The 16,805-nt window shown below is 33.7% G+C and overlaps 1 protein-coding gene across 1 annotated transcript in view; it reads right to left on the bottom strand.

Annotated features, from left to right (window-relative positions):
- The window catches only part of COX7B2 (cytochrome c oxidase subunit 7B2), a 111,907-nt gene that overhangs the window by 68,874 nt on the left and 26,228 nt on the right, over window positions 1–16,805 (bottom strand). The window lies entirely within an intron of this gene.

Raw genomic sequence — 16,805 nt, 5'->3', positions numbered from 1 at the left:
CTTTGTTATAAAGCAGAAGCTAACACACCATTGTAAGGCAATTATACTTCAATAAAGATGTTAAAAAAAAAAAAAAAAAAAAAGTTATGTTTATACTACACTGTAGTCTATTAAGTGTGCAATAGCATTATGACTAAAAAACCAATGTAGGGACTTCCCTGGTGGTCCACTGGTAAAGAATCCGCCTTCCAATGCAGGGGACATGGGTTCGATCCCTGGTTGGGGAACTAAGATCCCACATACTGCGGGGCAACTAAGCCTGTGCACCACAACTACTGAGCTCACATGCCTCAATGAGAGAGCCCACACGCTGCAAACTACAGAGCCCACATGCCCTGGAGCCCATGCACAACAACTAGAGAGAGAAAACCTGCAAGCCACAACTAGAGAGAAGCCTGTGCGCCACAACAAAAGATCCCACATGCTGCAACTAAGTACCGACGCAGCCAAAAAAAAAAAAAGAAAATAAATAAATAAAAACCAATGTACATACCTTAATTTAAAAATATTTTATTACTAAAATATGCTAACCAAAATTTGACAATGCAAGTTTGCCACAAATCTTCAATTTGTTAAAAACAAACAAAAAAATGCAATATCTCCAAAGTACAGTAAAATGCAATAAAATGAAGTATGCCTGTAACCCAAAATCTGGAGTAAAATAGGTGCCTACAAGGAGAAAAAAGGCCATCATTTGCTTACCTGGTACAGATACTACCATATGCCATTTAAGCTAGTAAGAAGATTTAGCTAGAAATACTTAACAAATTTTTAAAGGTTATGTGTGGGTCACTGTTCTAGTGTGAAGTCCCTGACGCCTATAGGCATGGGGCGTTCCAAGCTTTTACAGGCTTTTCCTCCAGGAAACTCACCTGTTAACTGGGAAAATCCTAAAAGAATTTTTACCATGGTGCTGGCTGGAGGAGAACAGCATTCTGCTTCCAAAATTCTATCCAGACATATCACCATTGTTTCTCCTATAGAACAAAAGCCTTAATTTCCTGGGGGAAGATTAAAACAACAGAAAAAACAAAATAAAAAACAAAAAAAAAAACCCCCAAAACAAAAAACCTGTAGCCTGAGTGAACTGGTGGAAAGCCACTACAGCTAAAGAAGAGAACAGCAGCCAACACCAAAACTCCATCACATGCCTTATGTCTCTTCAGGAACAAAAGCCTTAATATATAAGGGGAAGGGCAATAAAACTAAAGCCTCAGGCACTGGTGGAAAGACACTGAAGCTGGGGAAGGGCAACAGGAAAGAAAAAAAGCTCTGTCCCTGGGGTCTGGGGTGAGACAAAAATACGTGCTATCTCCAGGATTACAACTGAAGAAGGGGCAAGAAGAATTGTGAAGACCACAATCCAGAGAATTAGGTTCACAGTGCCAGCCTATAGCAGGCTTAATTAAAACATGACAAAATCATCAGTTCCCCTAATCCTCACCACCGTGCTAATAAGTATAGAGTAAAATAACACTGGAATACAGCACAAATCTTGACTAGATTAACACAAACTCCATACTACAGGCTTAGCAGAAGGAAGGGTGTGTTAATTTCTATGCATACAAAAAAGTCCAAGAAACAAACCAAACAAAAAACAACATCAAAGAAGCTTATTTCAGTATCTACTGTCCTTTATAGCATATTAGGTCTTCAACAACAACGACAAAAATCACAAGACATGTGAAAAGGCAAAGGAGGAAAAAAAAAGTTTAAGAAATAAAACAATCATCAGAATAAGATCCAAATCAGATATGACATAGATGGGACTATCAAACGAGAAATTTAAAATGATTGTAATTAATGCATTAAAGACTATAATGGAAAATATAGAAAAATGCAAGGATAATAGGTAATTTGAGTAGAAAGATGGAAATTATAAGAAAGAAACAAATGGAAATGAAAAGAATGAGACATACAGCAAAAGAAAGAAAGAAAGAAAGAAAGAAAGAAAGAAAGAAAGAAAGAAAGAAAGAAAGAAAGAAAGAGAGAGAAAGGAAAGGGAAAGAAAAAAGTTAGTTTAGTTAGGAAGGAAGGAAGGAAGCCAGGCTTTGCCTGATGTATAAATAAACTTTAAACAGCCAAAGAATCTGTGAGGTGAAAGATAGGTCAGTAGAAATTAACTTAAGGCAAAACGAAAAAAGAGTAACAGTACAAAACAAATCAAAAACCTACCACAACAGAACTGAGCTGTGACATAAGAGCTGTTAACAATATCAAACATATTAACATATGTGTAATTGGAATCTCTAAAGTGAGAATAAGGTAAAAAAAAGGAAGAAAATGGCTGAGAAATTTCAAAAATTAGTGAAACACACCAAATTACAGATCCAAAAACCTTGAAGGACACCTAATAAGAAAAATACAAAAACATGTATTTATTTCAAACTGCTAAAAACAAAAGATAAAGAGAAAATCTTAAAGAAAGCCAGAGAAATAAAATATATTACAGAGGAACACGGACAAGAATTACAGCAGACTTCCCATCAGAAACCAGACAGGCAAGAAGACAAGAGAGTGATATCTTTAAAGTGTTAAGAGAAAACAAAACAAACAGAGAAAAACTTGCCAACATAGAATTCTATAACAAAAATATCCTTCAGAAAGGAAAATGGGGAGGAGAGAAAGACTTTTTCAACCTAACAAAAACTGACATTCATTACCAGCAGATATCTATAAGAAATGTTAAAGAAAGTTCTTAAAGTAGAAGAAATATGATAGGGCTCATAAACTTGGATTTACACAAAGACATGAAGAGCACTGGAAATGGAATAATGGTAAAATTTTATCATGTTTTTATTTGCTTTAAAAACACTGTTTAGGGCTTCCCTGGTGGCGCAGTGGTTGGGAATCTGCCTGCCAATGCGGGTGACACGGGTTCGAGCCCTGGTCTGGGAAGATCCCACATGCCACAGAGCAACTGGGCCCGTGAGCCACAATTACTGAGCCTGCGCATCTGGAGCCTGTGCTCCGCAACAAGAGAGGCCGCGATGGTGAGAGGCCCGCGCACCGCAATGAAGAGTGGTCCCCACTTGCTGCAACTAGAGAAAGCCCTCACACAGAAACGAAGACTCAACACAGTCATAAATAAATAAATAAAAGAATGTGAATTTCTTTAAAAAAAAAAAAAACTTTAAATCAACAAGTGTAACAATACAGTTTGTATTTAATAACATATGTACAAGCGAAATGTTTGATAAAAATAGCTCAAGGGATGGAAGAGAGGAGCTGGAAATATACTATTATAAAGTACTCACATTACATCTGAAGTAGCATACTGTATCTGAAGGTAGGCATAAATTATTTTGAAATGTGTATTGTAAAAACTAGGACTAAAGAAATAAAGAAGGAAAGAAAGAAGAAAAGAAAGAAAGAGGGAAGGAGAGAGGGAGAAAGGAGAAGGAGAAGAAATAATAATAATTAAGAGGCAAAAAGAAACAAAGAACAAATGTAATGAGTAGAAAACAGCTAGCATGACGGTAGATTTTAATCCAATCATATGGAAAGCCACTTGAAATATGAGTGGTCAAAATAAACCAGTTTAATGACAGAATTTATCAGACTGGATAAAAGAGCAAGACCCAACTGTATGTTGTCTACAAGAAAGCCACTTTAAATATAAAGTCTTAGGTAGGATAAAACTAAAAGGATGCAGAGATGCATACCATGAAAGCAGAAATTAAAAGAAAGCTGTTGTAGTCTTATTAGTTTTATACAAAGTAGCCTTAAGAACAAGAAAGGTTATCTGGTATAAAGAAGGACAATACATAATTATAAAGCAGTCAATTCTATGAGAAGGTAAAAGAATTTTAAATGTGCATGAACCTAACAAAAGAACTTCAAAATAGATTAATTGACCATAAGTGAGTGGGTTTATTTCTGGGCTTTTTATCCTGTTCCATTGATCTATATGTCTGTTTTTGTGCCAGTACCATACTGTTTTGATTACTGTAGCTTTCTAGTATAGTCTGAAGTCAGGGAGTGTGATTCCTCCAGATCCATTCTTTTTTCTCAAGATTGTTTTGACTATTCGGGGTCTTTTGTGTTTCCATACAAATTTAAAAATTTTTTGTTCTAGTTCTGTGAAAAATGCCTTTAGTAATTTGATAGGGATTGCACTGAATCTATAGATTGCCTTGGGTAGTATAGTCATTTTAACAATATTGATTCTTCCAATCTAAGAACATGGTATATCTTTCCATCTGTTTGTGTCATCTTCAATTTCTTTCATCAGCACCTTATAGTTTTCATAGTACAGGTATTTTGCCTCCTTAGGTAGGTTAATCTACAACAAAGGAGACAAGAATATACAACAGAGAAAAGACAGTCTCTTCAATAAGTAGTGCTGGGAAAACTGGACAGCTACTTGTAAAAGAATGAAATTAGAACATTCTCTAATACCATATACAAAAATAAACTCAAAATGGATTAAAGACCTGAATGTAAGACCGGATACTAAAAAACTCCTAGAGGAAAACAGAGGCAGAACACTCTTTGACATAAATTGCAGCAATATCGTTTTGGATCCACCTCCTAAGTAATGAAAATAAAAATAAAAATAAACTAATGGGGCCTAATTAAACCTAAAAGCTTTTGCACAGAAAAAGGAAACCACAAACAAAACTATATTCAATATCTTATAATAACCTACAATGGAAAAGAATTTGAAAAACAATATATAATATATTATATATATTATATATACATATAACTGAATCACTTTGCTCTACACTTGAAACTAACATAACATTGTAAATTAACTATACTTCAATTTTAAAAATGGTTTCCAAATGGGAGAGGAAAAAAAAAGAACTTCAAAATATATGAGTCAAAGACTGATAGATCTGAAAGGAAAAAATTACAAATCCACAATAATAGTTGAAAACTTCATCATTCTTCTCTCAGTAACTGATAGAAAAATTAAGCAAGGAATCTTTAAGTATGTAAATAATTTAAATAGCACTATGAACCACCTTGCCCTAATTGACATTCATAAATCAATCCACCCAACAATAGCAGAATATACATTTTTCTCAAGTGTACAAGAAACTTTCAAAGAAATATACCATATCCTGGGCCATATATTAAACTTTAACAAATTTAAAAGAATAGAAAGAAAGCAAAGGACATTTTTAGACCATAAAGGAATTAAACTTAAACTAAATAACAGAAAGATATCTGGAAAACCCCCAAATATTTGGAAATTAAACAACATATTTCTAAATAACACATGAACCAAGAAGGAATTCTCAAGGGAAGTTTTTTAAATGACAAGCTAAAACATAATTAAAATACAACATATGGAAATATGTGTATGCAGCAAGTGCTGTGATTAGAGGGAAATACATAGAATTAAATGCTTATATTAAAAAAATGTAAAATTAGCAACCTAAGCTTTCAGTTTAAAACATTAAAGAAAGAGGAGTAAATTAAGTGCAAAAACCAGCAGAAGATAAGGAATGTATAAAGATCAGAGTAGAAATCAATGAAATTAAAGCAGAAAACAATAGATAAAAATCAAAGAACCAAACACAGGTTCTTTGGAAAATTAGTAAAATCAACAAATCTATAGCAAGACTGACAAATAAAAAAAGAGAGAAGACACAAACTACCAAAATATCAGGAATGAAAGAAGTGGCATCACGACTGATAACACAGGCATCCAAAAGACAAGAAGGAAATACTATAAAACAGATAACCTGATTAATCCTATATCTATTTTTAAAAAAAGAAATTTATAGGGAAAAAAAGATCTTCCTAAAAAAAAAACTTTACACCCAGGAAGTTCCATTTGTACATTCTACCAAACATTTAAGGATGAAATAGTAGCAATTATACACAATCTTTTCCAGAAAATAAGAGGAAGCACTTTCTAATTCAATCTATAAGGCCAGCATTATCCAAAACAAGATAAAGATATTTCAAGAAAATGAAATCATACTCCAATATCCCTCATAAACATAGATGCAAATATGATCGACAAATATTAGTACATCAAATCAAGCAATATATATATTGTGTTCATTCTATGAATTCAAGGCTGATTCAATTCTCAAGTATGAATCACTGCAGTTTACCATCTTAATAGGCTAAATAAGTAAAAATATATAATCATCTCTTTAGATACCAAAAAGCAATCAACCAAATTCAATATCCATCCTTGATAAAAGTGAACAAACAAAACTTTTAGCAAACCAGAAATAGAAGGAGACTTCCTTAATTTAATGAAAAACTGGCAGTTAACATAATACAAAATAATGAGAGACTGAATTTTTTCTCCCTAAAGTCAGAAAAAAGACAAATATCCTCCCTTACCAATCTTATTCCTTGTTGTATTGGAAGCAAGTGCAATAAGACAGGAAAAAGAGATAAAAGGCATACAGATTGAAAAGGAGAAATAAAATTGCCTCGCTTTATAGATGACACACATACCTATGGAGAAAACCTCAAAGAATCTTAAAAAAAAAACCAAACAAACCTAGTACTATTAGGTGAGTTTAGCAAGGTTGCAGGGTAAATGCCAATAAACAAAAGTGAATCTAATATCTTTAAGGCATCAATCAACAATTGAAATTTTAAAAAGAAAATTCCATTTGAAATAGCATCAAAAATATTTACATATAAATTAACCAAATACATATAAGTTCCATGCATTAGTCCAGTTCTCCAGAGTAACAGACCAGTTGTGTGTGTGTGTGTGTGTGTGTGTGTGTGTGTGTGTGTATGGAAGGCAATCTGCTTTAGTCAAAGTCTAATGATTTAAATGTTAATATCATCTAAAAAATACCTTCACAGTGAAATACAGACTGGTGTTGATTATGTACCTGTATACCATGGCACAGCCAAGTTCACATAAAATTAGCCATCACATTTCTATATTGAGGACTACACAACACTAATAAAATATATTAAAGAAGATCTAAATAAATGGAGAAATACACCATGTAAGTGGCTTGAAAGACTCAACAGATATAAGACAATAGATATAACTTCTAAAAAAATTAATCTACAAATTCAGTGCAATTGTAATTGAAAACACAGCAAACATTTTGGTAGATTTTGCCAAGCTGATTCTAAAATTCACACGGAAAGACAAAGGAACTACACTAACCAAACAATCCTGAAAAAGAACAAGGTTAGAAGAGTCACACTCCCCATTTCAAGACTTACTATAAAGCCAAAGCAATTATGACAGTGTGGTATTGGTGAAAGAACAGGCATATGTTAGTGGAGTAGAATAGAAAGTCTAGAAATAGACCAAGATGAATACAGTCAATAGATTTTTGCAAAGGCAAATTAATAAAAAGGGATAGTCTTTTCAACAATTATTGCTGGAACTGCTGGACATCCTTATTTTAAAAAAATGAATCTCCACCTACAACTCATATCTTATTCAAAAATTAACTCGTAATAGATCATAGATGTAAATGCAAAATGTCAGACTAAAATTTCTAGAAAAAAACATGAAAAATAAAATGATATCTGTAAGATTTGGGGTTTGGTAATAAGTATTTGTATGATGCCAAAAGTAACATACATAAAAGGAAAAATAAAACTTGCTAATTAGGACCTCATCAAAATTTAAAACTTAACTTTTGCAAAGGATACTGTTAATGAAAAGACAAGCTACAGACTGAAAGAAAATATTTGCAAATCACATAGATGATTAAACATTTGTATGTACAATATATTAAGAACTTTTAAAACTCAATAATAGAGATATGGGGATATATGTGTATGTATGGCTGATTCACTTTGTTATAAAGCAGAAACTAACACACCATTGTAAAGCAATTATACTCCAATAAAGATGTTAAAAAAAAAAAACCTCAATAATATGGGGAAAACTCCACAATAACAAATAACTATTTTAAAAAGATGTAAAAGATATAAACAGACATTTCACCGAAGTATATATACAGGTGGTATATAAGCACAGAAAAAGAGTCTCAACATCCTTAGGCATTAGGAAAATAAATTTAAACTACAATGAGGTATTACTATATACCTATTAAAACGGCTAAAATTAAAACAAATGAACAAATCCTGACCGATCAAAATCTGCTGAAGATGTGAAGCAATAAGAACTCTCATTCATTGAGGGTGGGAATTCAAAATGATATAGCCACTTTGGAAAATGGTTTGGCAGGTTCTCATAAAGTTAAACATATATTTACCATATGACCCCATAAGCGTTAGACTAAATAAATAGAATATTACTAAGGAAATAAAAGATTTGAATGACTCTATTAATCAACCTGATCTAATTGACATTTATGGAACTCTCCACCCAATCATTTAAAAATAAATCATACATTGGACCATAAAACTAGTCACAGTAAATTTAAAGTGCTCATATCACAAAGATTACATTTCATGACTACAATACAGTTAACTTAAAAATTATAGTAAAACTAAGTAGCCCTATATATACTAGGGAAATTGCACTTGTAACTTAACAACTCCCCACAAAGACTACTGTAGGACAAACTGGTTTACTGATAATGTTACCGAACTTATAAAAAAGAAACAATACCAACCCTGCCAGAACAATTTTACAATGAGAGGAAGAAATACATCACAGCTCATTCTTTGAGTCCAGAATTACCCTGAAATCAAAACTAGACTAAGACATTATTAGAGAAAAAAAGCTACATAAAAATCAACATTAAAACTTTGACAATATATTACAGTCAAATCTAGAAATATATCAAAAGGAAAATAAATCATATGTAAGTAGGTCAGAATCAGGGCTTTTGCATTTGAAAACCAACCAATGTAGTGCACAATTACAAGATAATAAAGTAGAAAAAATTATGTCAATAACTGAAGAAAAAGCTAATAGACTGGATGAGCCTCAGAATCTGAATATAAACTCTGCACATAAAATTCTTGATTAATTACTAAATTGCAGACTCAGGTAAGAGCTGGGAGGCTAGACAAAAGAGGAAAAAGAAAAACGAAGAAAGATAAACAGAGGAGAAGGAAGAAGAACAGGAGAGAAGAGGAGGAGGACAAAGAGGCAGTAACAGCAACTGGAAGCTGAAAAAAAGTATCAGCTGCTCAACACTGCAGGAGAAATAGATTTCAAAATTTGATTCCAAACAAGTTAACTTATAAGGACCTTCTCCTCTTTTTTTTGGAAGAACAAAATCATCATCATCATCACTGAAAGAAAAAAGGAGTTTCTAAATTATTAAAGTATATTACTTACGATGTCTACATTTCCACCAAAAATTATTAGGCAAGCAACAAAACAAGAATAAACGCAAGAAACTGTGACCTCTATTCATGAAATAATCATTCAATAGAATCTGACTCTGAATGGGCACAGATGCTAGACATACCAGGCAAATAATTCAAGGAAGTTATTATAAATGTGTTCAAAGAATTAAAGGGAGACATTCAAAACTTAAAGGAAAATATACTTCAATCTATGAACAGATATAGAATCTTAGCAGAGAAATAGAAACTATAAAAAAGAATGAAGTGGAAATTCTGGGTCTGAAAAGTACAACTGAAATTTACTAAATGGGGTCAACACCAGTTGAGGAAGAAAGAATCAGTGAATTTGAAAATAGATCAATGGAATGAATAAAATCTGAACAACAGAGACAAAAAAAATGTAGAAAATAAACAAAGGCTCAGAGACTCTGGGGTAACATCAAATGATTCAATGTACATTTCACTGGAGTACCAGGAGAGTAGAGACAAAAAGTGAAAGAAAAATATTTCAAGAAATAAGGGCTGTAATAATCTTCACAAATTTCGTATAAAGGAAAAAAAGAAAGAAAGAAAAAAGTAATATTAACTTACATATCCAAGAAGTTTAACAAACTCCCAGTGGGATAAACACAAAGAAAATCACACTCAGGTACTTCATAGTCAACTTCTGAAAGCTACAGATAAAGAGAAAACCCCGGAAGCAGTGGGAAAATTGATACATTACATAGATGTTGACAGTGATGCAATCAATGATGGGCTTTATATCACAAACAGTGGATGCCAGAAGACAACAGAATGGCATGTCCAAAGTACAAAAGGAAAAACAATTCAGCTAAGACCTAATCTATATCCAGTGAAACTACTCTTCCAAAATGAAGTTGAAATACACTTTTTTTAAAATGAGTTAGCAGCAGATCTTTACTAAAAGAAATGCTAAAGGAAGTCTGGAGGACTGAAGAGAAATGATACCAAATAGCAACTTGGATATATAGGAAGAAAAGTAAACTGTACATATACGTATAGTATGTATACATCTATCTCTGTGTATGCATATATACATATACATGTATACATGCGTATATATGTATGTGTGTATGTATATATAAATTTTCTTTTAATTCTTTAAAAACATTATGTTGAGTATAAATAGAAGTGAAAAAGAATGTTCACACTGCATGATCCCATTTATATGACATTCTAGAGGACACAAAACTAATCTTTAGTGACAGAAAACAGATCATTAGTTGTCTGGGGCTGGGGATGAAAGGCAGAAATTGACTGCAAAGGGTCATAAGGGAAGTTTTTGGTGTGATGGGAATTTTCTATATCTTCATTGTGATGGTGAGCACACAGATGCGTATACTTATCAAAATTCTTCATACTGTACTCTCAGCATGGGTATATTTTACTGTATATAAATTATACCTTACTAAATTTGATTAAGAAATACATAAAGCAAAAACTACTGATTTGACAAAACATAAAGAATTTCTGTTCAATGAAGAATACTATAAGCAAAGTTATATATACTACCAAATGTAAAATAGACAGCTAGTGGGAAGCAGCTGCATAGCACAGGGAGATCAGCTCGGTGCTTTGTGACCACCTAGAGGGGTGGGATAGGGAGGATGGGAGGGAGACGCAAGAGGGAGGAGATATGGGGATATATGTATATGTGTAGCTGATTCACTTTGTTATAAAGCAGAAACTAACACACCATTGTAAAGCAATTATACTCCAATAAAGATGTAAAAAAAATTTTTAATTAAAGAAAAAAAGATATTAGAGACTAGGAGAGATGCTTGCAAAGTATTAATTGAGAATGTACAAGGAACTGCTAAAAATTAACCAGGGAAAGACAAGAAACCCAAAAGAAGGAATGAACTAAGGCTGCATATATGAAAAAGAGGCTCATCTTCACTACTAAGGTAATACAAATTTCAAAATACCAGTTTTCAAAGTGACAAAAATCAGGAAGTTGGATAGTACAAATGTTAGAAGGTATAAGGGTGAAATTAAGCTGCCAGGTTTTGCTGTTAGACCTGTAAATTGTTTCAGGAAAGCAATCAGGAAGTACTTCGTAAAATTACATGTACGTGTGACCTACAAAATCCTCTTCTGGTAATACTAAGTGTCAATCATAGGAGATAAGATGAATAAAATGTGGTATATGCATGAGATGAAAGTCAAGGTAACAATCAAAAGAATAAATTTAGATGCACAGTAGAATTAATAAATCACAAGAAAAAAAAGTGTTGAGTAGAAAACCTATTAAACAGAATATGATGATTAATAATAATATATGTAAACTAAAAACACACGAACACATACATATAGAGTAAGCCTATATAATTTTAAAGGTTACATTCAACTCAAAGACTAATATGTTTATGAGTGGAGAGGAATGCAAGTGGAGATGAGGAATCAAGTAAAGGCAGTGATTATGAAAAAATAAAAGGAGAGAGGCCTTGCACAGATTGATATCAGAGCAGTATAATTAATTTTCTGAATAAAGGAAAAAATGTATTTGTTACATTCATGCTTCTCAACACTTATGTAATGTTGTGTCCATATCCTTATATCTGAGCTATTACTCCTTTCTCAAGTGATAGCCTAAACTATGAAGACAACAGTAGTATTCTAAGCATGTGCTTTGGATTACTGTCTTTCTACATATCAAAATGGATACAGCATTCTTTGGGGAACATCAAAGGATCATTTCATCACTACTTATTCCTCTCTAAAGAGAATATATTTATTTATAATGGTATATGACATACTGCCAAGACTCATCTCATTTTACATTGAAAAATATGCCAAGAATCATGATTCAGTTTATTTTTTTTTTTTTTTTTTAATTTTCCATTTTCTTTTTTTTTTTTTTTTAGAAATTCACGTTCTTTTATTTATTTATTTATTTATTTATTTATTTATGACTGTGTTGAGTCTTCGTTTCTGTGCGAGGGCTTTCTCTAGTTGCGGCAAGTGGGGACCACTCTTCATTGCGGTGCGCGGGCCTCTCACCATCGCGGCCTCTCTTGTTGCGGAGCACAGGCTCCAGACGTGCAGGCTCAGCAATTGTGGCTCACGGGCCCAGTTGCTCCGTGGCATGTGGGATCTTCCCAGACCAGGGCTCGAACCCGTGTCCCCTGCATTGGCAGGCAGATTCTCAACCACTGCGCCACCAGGGAAGCCCCATGATTCAGTTTAGATGAACATTATGAAGTAACAGTATCCCTCATTTCACAACAATTATTTGGTGACTGGGAGTAAGTGTATCTTATGTTGTCTAACAATAATCTACAAGTCCACTGGAGACCTATTTTCTACCTCAGCTTGTACCCACTTTTACTCTATTACAAAAATATGTGATCTCTTTATTTCCATGTGCAATTTTTTTCAGGTAAAATTCTATTAATAATAGTTTTATTAAAGTATGTCATCATGAAGTTCTTTCTCTAGTGGAAGAGATAAGACATACAAGAATAACTATAAGAAAAGCAATGTGTAATAAATGATACCCTTTCCTTTAAGGAATGAAGAAATTATTAAAGAAGAGGATCAGAGAAGCTTTGCGGAAGAAATATCATTTAAGTTGGACCTTGATGTAATGGAGAATTCACATATTCTGAGATGGAGGAGCAAGATATTCCAAGTAAAGAGAACAAAGGGAGGTAAGAAAATAAAGAGTATGTAAAGGAACTGCAAGTATTTCAGTTCACACAATATACTGTACCATATGGGGAGCCATATGAAATAAGATAGCAAAATTAAGTCAAAAGGCAGATCACAGATAAAGAATTTGAACTTTATTACATACAATTTGGGTAAAAGGTCCTGGTATATCAGAAACAAGTTAGGGATATTAATCAGTTCCATGGGAAGAGCTTGTAGAAGAAATGAAATGAAATGAAATACTGGTTAGAAAGTTATGACAATTGTCCTACCAAGAGATAAAGAGGGCTTCCCTGGTGGCGCAGTGGTTGAGAATCTGCCTGCCAATGCAGGGGACACGGGTTCGAGCCCTGGTCTGGGAAGATCCCACATGCCACGGAGCAACTGGGCCCGTGAGCCACAATTACTGAGCCTGCGCGTCTGGAGCCTGTGCTCCGCAACAAGAGAGGCCACGATGGTGAGAGGCCCGCGCACCGCGATGAAGAGTGGTCCCCGCTCGCCGCAACTAGAGAAAGCCCTCGCACAGAAACGAAGACTCAACACAGTCATAAATAAATAAATAAATAAATAAAAAGAACGTGAATTAAAAAAAAAAAAAAAAAAAAAAAAAGAGATAAAGAGAGCTTGAATTAGGGGAGATGTTATGCAAATAGAGACAAGAGGAACAATGTACATAGAAATTTTTTTCTAGGAAATGGAAAGCCATTGGGTAAGGGAGATAAGAAGTAAGTTAAAATGACTTTTTTTCCCTAGTCTAAGTGACTGGTAGTACACTTAATTCATTACTAGGAAGAAAAAAAAGGTGGAAGACCAGGTGCGAAATAATAGTAAATATAAATATTTGAATATATATATACATATATATATATATTTGCCCCTGGTTCCTGCTACTATTTAGTCTTTTACCCCAGTTTCTAACACAGAGCTCCCAAAACACTTATAATTTCCTGAGTGATGGAAACACCTTTTGTTCTAATGAGGTGACTCCTGATGGGCACCTGGATGGGGGCTGGTCATGAGAAAGCAAGTCATGATTAGAAGCTAGGAACTTTCAACCCCACCCCACCCCCATTCGCTAGAGAAGGCAGAGGGGTTGGAAATTGAGTAATAACTGATCACGCCCACATGATAAAGCCTCCATATAAATCTCAAAAGTACAGGGTTCAGAGAGCTTCTAGGTTGGTGAATATATACACATGCCAGGAGGATGGCACACCCAACTCCACAGAGACAGAAGCTCTTGCACTTGGGACTCTTCTAGGCTCAATTTATGTATCTCTTCATCTGGCTGTTCATTTATATTCCTTAAAATATCCTTTATAATAAATTGGGAAGAGTAACTAAACTGTTTTCTTGGGTTCTATCAGCCACTCCAGTAAATTATCGAACATGAGGAGGGTATCATGGGAACCTCTAATTTGTAGTCAAGTTTCAGGAAGCCTGAGGACCTACAACTTGCACTTGACTTCTGAAGTGAGGGGCAGTCTTGTGGAACTGAGCCCTTAATCTGTGGAATTTTTACTAACTTTGGTTAGTGTCAGAATTTAATTGAATTGCATCTACATCATCCGACATGTTGGAGAACTGGTTACTGTGGGAAAGAAACACACACACACATTTGATGGCCAGAGCAGTAGTAGAGTTGTGAGGAAATACGGGACTTTTTCCTTTCTGGGCATTGGGTTTAGCAGAAGATAAGAAAATGTACTCTGGACTTAATGAGTTTTAAGTGCCTAAGGCAACTTTAACAGGAAATGTTCAAAGGGTGATTGTATTAGTTAAGGTAATGGAAGCTGCTGTAACAGAAAAACCTTGACATTTAATGGCTTAACACAATAAATATTTATTTCTTGTGCGCCTACTCTAGTAAGGGTGTAGGAGAGGGTAGGGAGTCTGTTTCACAGATATTCAGCAACTTTGGCTTAAAAGTTTCTACCGTCTTTAACAAAGGGCTTTCACTGTTTCTCTGGGTAATGGAAGGCATATTGTTAAATTAAAGTAGAATTCATCAGAAATGATGCACCATGCTGTTTATTGCTACATTGTTTATAATATCAAAGTTAGCAACCAAATGTTCTTCTAGTTTCCTAATGAAAATGGATTGTTTTCAGAATCAGAACAAATGAAATAACTGTTTTGAGACACACCAATACACCTCTCTCTCTCACACACACACACACACACACACACACACAAAAACACCCACACACTCATACATACACACACGTAAACTCTCACTTACACTCAGAGGGCAGACCACTGGAGAAAGGCAATGGAAGAATGGCCCGTTAGCTGCATTTGAGACAGTAAGCATGCCTAGTCCTCTTATTGATTTAGAAGAAGTGAAAGAAATGGCTTTTACTAGGAAAAGAAAAAAGCTCACTGAATAGGATATAGCTTCTTAAAGAAAACTCAACTACTAACCCAGCCTGTAAGTGCATTAGGTAGTGTAAGTCCGCTTATGTCTTAGGCCATAAGACATATACATGAAATACCTAGAATAGGCAAATTCGTAACAATGCAAAGTAGATTAGAGATTACCAGGGTCTGGGCAGAATGAGGAGTTATTGCTTAATGGGTACTGAGTTTCTCTTTGGAGCAACGAAAAAATTTTGGAAATAGACAGTGGTGATGGTTGTACAATATTGTGAACGTAATTAAAGCCATAAAATTGTACACTTAAAAATGGAAAATTTTATGTTATATATGTATGTCACCACAATTTTAAAAAATGTTTTAAAATGAGTGTATAGAAGTTGGCTTATAACTACTGACTGCTATTTTAAAGTTAATTTATACTTACCTAATTGATGAACTCGCTTCTTTTCTACCTGATTCTAAAGCATCCTAGAATGGTTCTGACAGTTTGTATTTTAAGCACTTCGTTTCTTTTTTTTAACTCATAAAATTATTTTACTATTCTTTTACATTTTAAACCTCATATTTATAAGAGCATATTCTTTAAAAAATCAAGGGTTTTTAACAGGTTTATGAGATAAAACACAAGCCTCCTGCTGTTCCTGCCCTGTTCCTGATTCTTACTCCTGTGAGGACACTATTTTAATAATTTTAGTGCTTCTTCTTTTATATCTTCCATATTTTTATTTTAGCGCTTATTTCTGAGAGTTCAATTAAGTTTTAATTTTATTTCCTCAAGTTTTAGAACAAGCTTAACTAACAACAACAATATGTTCTACTTGATAATAAAATAGAACAATTTTGTTTGCTATTGCTCTGCACACTCACACCCACATACCCACAAACACACAAACTCATGTTAATTTCACAAATATATTAATTTTCCTAGGTTGTTACAGAAATTAGACTATATACATTATATAGCAATGAGATTTTATATGTGTATGCATGTGTATGTACACATTTAACTCAATGCCCAGCACAGAATAAGTACTTAGTACTGCGCAGTGGTATGACATAAACTATAGATAGAGCTCTGTTTTGACCTACATTAATTTCAAAAAGTAGTGTGCAGAATCAGTTGTGCTTTAAATAGTGTGCTTTAAATAGTTTATTTTAGATTATATCTATCTCCTAAGTCCTCTCTCACAAAATTCTTTAGATTAATGACTATTATGATGAAAGTGTCAATCTCTTCATTATAAATTCAACTATTGAAAAATACTTTTAAGAGTTAAGATTTGAAACAGTTTTTTTTTCAATAAAACAATTAACTTGAAACTTTATCTGGAATTCTCTATATTCCATTAGTAACATAAGGTGGCAAATCACACAAAACTAATATTAGAGAGTCCCATTACAAACGAAGCCTATGCATTCTTCATCTTTATCCCTCCATCGTACTACAGAATGAGAAATATGCTTCAGGGTAAAGTTTCCAAATGCAAAAAAAAAGATTCAGTTCTGATTACATTAAGAGAGAAGAG

Source organism: Balaenoptera physalus (assembly GCF_965194825.1).
Source record: "Balaenoptera physalus genome assembly, chromosome: 5".
Lineage (NCBI taxonomy): Eukaryota > Metazoa > Chordata > Mammalia > Artiodactyla > Balaenopteridae > Balaenoptera > Balaenoptera physalus.
The sequence above is the reverse complement of the archived record's forward strand: the minus strand, read 5'-3'. Positions and strand labels throughout refer to the sequence as shown.